Source organism: Lepisosteus oculatus, chromosome 14 (assembly GCF_040954835.1).
Source record: "Lepisosteus oculatus isolate fLepOcu1 chromosome 14, fLepOcu1.hap2, whole genome shotgun sequence".
NCBI classification, from domain to species: Eukaryota; Metazoa; Chordata; class Actinopteri; order Semionotiformes; family Lepisosteidae; genus Lepisosteus; species Lepisosteus oculatus.
The window spans coordinates 14688870-14693465 of NC_090709.1; the positions used below are offsets into that span (position 1 = coordinate 14688870).

Genomic DNA, 4596 nt, shown 5'->3' on the forward strand with positions numbered 1-4596 from the left:
CTGCGTGAAAAAGCACAGCATTCAAGTTTCACAGACAAATGCACCATGCCTACTGTAGCGGCGAGGCTTATTAATAAGAAAGAATTAAGTGTTCTGAGCCTTCCCAAATGAGGCCCCATTTCTCTGTTCATCTCTGTGGTGCAGCCACAGAGAAACTATTCATGCAGGCTGATTTAAGGTTCCTGATAAGGACAGCTCCCAAAGGGGGATGCACTTAGCTAAGCCTGGCTATCATGATCAATGGTCATCCATTGGTGCCTATCTGTCTAGGGAGTGCCAGTTGGACATCTGGACTGCATTCCTAAGTGTCAGGAGTAAGTGACTCATATCTCACCTTGATCAACCAATCAGGGGCTGGCAGGGCCGAGTAACCCACGTGGGACTCTGATGCCCATGGAACTTTCAGCCAATCAACGAGCTGAAGTTCCTCCAGGTAAAAACAGGCAACACAGAGATTCAGGGAGATTCAGTGAGATCAGTAAGATTCTGGAGAGGATTCTGTGGACTGTTCTAAAGGGAATTCAAAGGAGAATTCCAGGGCAGGACGGCCCAGGAGCAGAAGGCTCCCAAGGGCAGGACATTCTCGCAGCGTGCCTCCTGACCATCCTGAGACTCAGCCCGGACAACCACGGAACGGCCAGTGTGTCCGAGTGCCAGAACTTTCCTTTGTTCTTAGAGTCTAGAGTGGAGGTTGCCAGAGAGTAACCAGCAGCAGGCCTCGTGAACAGGTCGGAACTGTGGACAGCTGAATCACTATTCAGAACTAGCTCTTCATCAGGAATGAACCGGTCCTCTTCCTGACTTTCTGGGACCCACAGTCATCTTTTCTCCTGTGCACAAACTTTGCTAGTTAAAGCCAACAGTGAGCATCAGCAGTGCACCGTCACAAGCCGCACAGCACAGCCTGGCACCGAGCCAGAGAGCGCGGATTGGACAGCAACAGCCTGCAACTGTTTCTTTGTGCCCGCAGGAGATCTGAATCCCCAGAAATTGGATGAGTATTCAACTTCACTGCATTACAGCTTGAGAATTCAATTGTTATCCAAACCAGTTGATATCAATTTAATTCCTAAGAGTTATGTACTTGTTTTGAGTATCTAATGTAGAAGTTGTAACCAAGTTCACTTTATGAAACGGTCTAAATGAATGATATACTGAACGTATGTCCTCTTGATATGTGTAACACTTTGTAACTGATTGAATATATACCTTTTGTATTCTGATAACCCTCTCGATAAGATATGTTAGGTTTTTAGGCATATTCTATGTATTAATAAATGTATCCTCGTGTATTAGCACCTGTGTGTGTGCGTTGTTTGAGTTATGTCGCATGGTTGGACTCTAAAGCCATCAAAAGAATCAACTTTGTGATTTACTGCTACAATTAATAATTGTCTCAGTAAATGCCCAAACCCTACAGAACTGGTGCCTTCAGAGAGCCACTACAGTTACATATTTGGCGTCCCTGAACGGCCGGTTTTTCTTACACTACAGAACCAATTTTAAAAACAATTGCGGCACACTACGATTCACACTGACTCAAAAGTGATCACGGCAGATGTTGTTCCCTGCATAATGCTGAAGGGACCAAAGAGCATTGCTGATGCTTTTTTATGCCTTGATGTTAAGCTGACAAAGACTATCTTGAAACACCTAGTTCAGTCTCTCGACAGACTGCCAAGCAAAGCTTTTACCCATTGACGTCGCAATAGAAGGAAGGTCTTAACCCACCAACACTTAGCAGCGGCAAGATTCAAACCTAACCCAGTGAAGAAAATGGAGCACAAACCCAGCACTTAGACCACCCAGCCACACTCCTTACACCTTACTCTTTTGGAGAAAGTCGGGTGGGTTCAGCTCTTGTTGTGCGACGCGTGGAAATGACTGCATCTTCGTTTTCCGAGATGTTTCCTATCACATCTTTGTCAGCTCTGAATATAGTGCTTCTTTGGAGCAGGCTTCAGACCTTTTATTTTATTTATAAAGGAGGGCCATTCAGAAACATGTAATTCCTGTTTTAGAAATGCTTTGGGCGGTGTGTTTTATATAATGCACAAACAGTATTCTGATTGTATACTGTAGACCTGTGTAGCAATCATACTGGACGTGACTGGGATTCTGAAATGTTTCTTGAAAAGGTATTCAGGGCTGCTTGAATCTATAATAAAAAAGTGACCCGAAACTTCCAACCTTCCAATCACTGATGTCGCTCTCCCTAAACCTGTACGGGATGTTTTGCTGATGTGCAATGTGCCTTTACTCCTGTAGCGGCGAGGCTTAATAATAATGCAGAATTAAGGGTTTCTGAGCTTCCCAAATGAGGCCCCATTTCTCTGTTCATCTCTGTGGTGCAGCCACAGAGAAACCATTCATGCAAGATGTTTTCTTTTGATAAGGACAGCTCCCAAAGGGGGATGCACTTAGCTAAGCCTGGCTATCATGATCAATGGTCATCCATTGGTGCCTATCTGTCTAGGGAGTGCGAGTTGGACATCTGGATTGCATTCCTAAGTGTCAGGACTAAGCGACTCATATCTCACCTTGATCAACCAATCAGGGACTGGTAGGGCCGAGTAACCCACGTGGGACTCTGATGCCCATGGAACTTTCAGCCAATCAATGAGCTGAAGTTCCTCCAGGTAAAAACAGGCAACACAGAGAGCCTGGGAGATTCAGATTCAGATTCAGATTCAGAAGGGATTCTGGAGAGGATTCTGTGGACTGTTCTAAAGGGAATTCAAAGGAGAATTCCAGGGCAGGACGGCCCAGGAGCAGAAGGCTCCCAAGGGCAGGACATTCTCGCAGCGCGCCTCCTGACCATCCTGAGACTCAGCCCGGACAACCACGGAACGGCCAGTGTGTCCGAGTGCCAGAACTTTCCTTTGTTCTAAGAGTCTAGAGTGGAGGTTGCCAGAGAGTAACCAGCAGCAGGCTTCGTGAACAGGTCGGAACTGTGGACAGCTGAATCACTATTCAGAACTAGCTCTTCATCAGGAACGAACCGGTCCTCTTCCTGACTTGCTGGGACCCACAGTCATCTTTTCTCCTGTGCACAAACTTTGCTAGTTAAAGCCAACAATGAGCATCAGCAGCGCACCGTCGCAAGCCGCACATCACAGCCTGGCACGGAGCCAGAGAGCGCGGATTGGACAGCAACAGCCTGCAACTGTTTGTTTGTGCCCGCAGGAGATCTGAATCCCCAGAGATTGGATGAGTATTCAACTTCAATGCATTACAGCTCGAGAATTCAATTGTTATCCCAACCAGTTGATATCAATTTAATTCCTAAGAGTTATGTACTTGTTTTGAGTATCTAATGTAGAAGTTGTAACCAAGTTCACTTTATGAAACGGTCTAAATGAATGATATACTGAACGTATGTCCTCTTGATATGTGTAACACTTTGTAACTGATTGAATATATACCTTTTGTATTCTGATAACCCTCTCGATAAGATCTGTTAGGTTTATAGGCATATTCTATGTATTAATAAATGTATCCTCGTGTATTAGTACCTGTGTGTGTGCGTTGTTTGAGTTATGTCGCATGGTTGGATTCTAAAGCCATCAAAAGAATCAACTTTGTGATTTACTGCTACAATTAATAATTGTCTCAGTAAATGCCCAAACCCTACAGAACTGGTGCCTTCAGAGAGCCACTATGATTACATATTTGGCGTCCCTGAACCGGTTTTCCCTACATTATTTGGCGTCCCTGAGTCGGCTTAATCTACACTCCTGTATTAAAAACGACCTCTGTTGTTGGGCGGAGTTGAAGGAGAACTAACTGCACAGAAAAAGTACGTAACGATAAAATATTTCTGCGCGTGAAACACATCAATCGTTCAGCATTTCTAAAATGTTTAATTGAATTGACAAAGAAATCCTCTCCTTAAACTTCGAAAAGGATTATCTGTTGAGCTAGCAGGCGTAACACTGCAGTTGCCCGTTTCTCACAGGTGTTTGAAGTTGTGGATAACATTTAGCAGGTTTGGCACCATGGCTTAGCTGGTTAAACCGCCTCACTAAAAACCAGGAGACCCTGGGTGTGAATCCCAGTGGTATCTATTTGTAGACAACAGGCCACTCATTGTCAATATTTATGGAGCTTAATTTAAAGACAACGGGAGAAGCATGAGTTACAGCTTTCTGTAGCTGTTTTATATAACGATGTATTGGTTGGCTCTGTGGCGCAATGGAGAGCGCATTGGACTTCTAGGCTTTGATAGAATGAAGTCATTCAAAGGTTGTGGGTTTGAGTCCCACCAGAGTCATGTATCATTTTGATTCAACCTTTCAAAATCCTCTAGGGATTAGTGTTGATCAAGTCAAATAAAGGACTTCTTAAGAGTCCACAGTTGAAAATGAACCAGCAGCCACAAGAAAGAAATTAGCACTGGACTGTGATCACATTACTCCTGTCCTGGACTCCTTGCACTGGCTTCCTGTCAACTTCAAAATCCTCATGCTCACCTATAAGGCTCTCCATGGCTTGACACCACAGTACCTGTCTGGGTTATCGCCCTACTCCCCACCTCACAACCTTGCTCTTCTAATTCTGGTCTCCTATCTGTCCCCCAGTCCATCTACACTCTAT

The 4596-nt window shown here is 44.7% G+C and overlaps 1 non-coding gene across 1 annotated transcript; it reads left to right on the forward strand.

The window, feature by feature from the left end:
- Positions 1–4180: 4180 nt before the first annotated feature.
- Positions 4181–4273, forward strand: trnar-ucu (transfer RNA arginine (anticodon UCU)). The gene is made up of 2 exons: positions 4181–4217; positions 4238–4273. It is a non-coding gene; the product is annotated as a tRNA-Arg (tRNA).
- Positions 4274–4596: the final 323 nt, after the last annotated feature.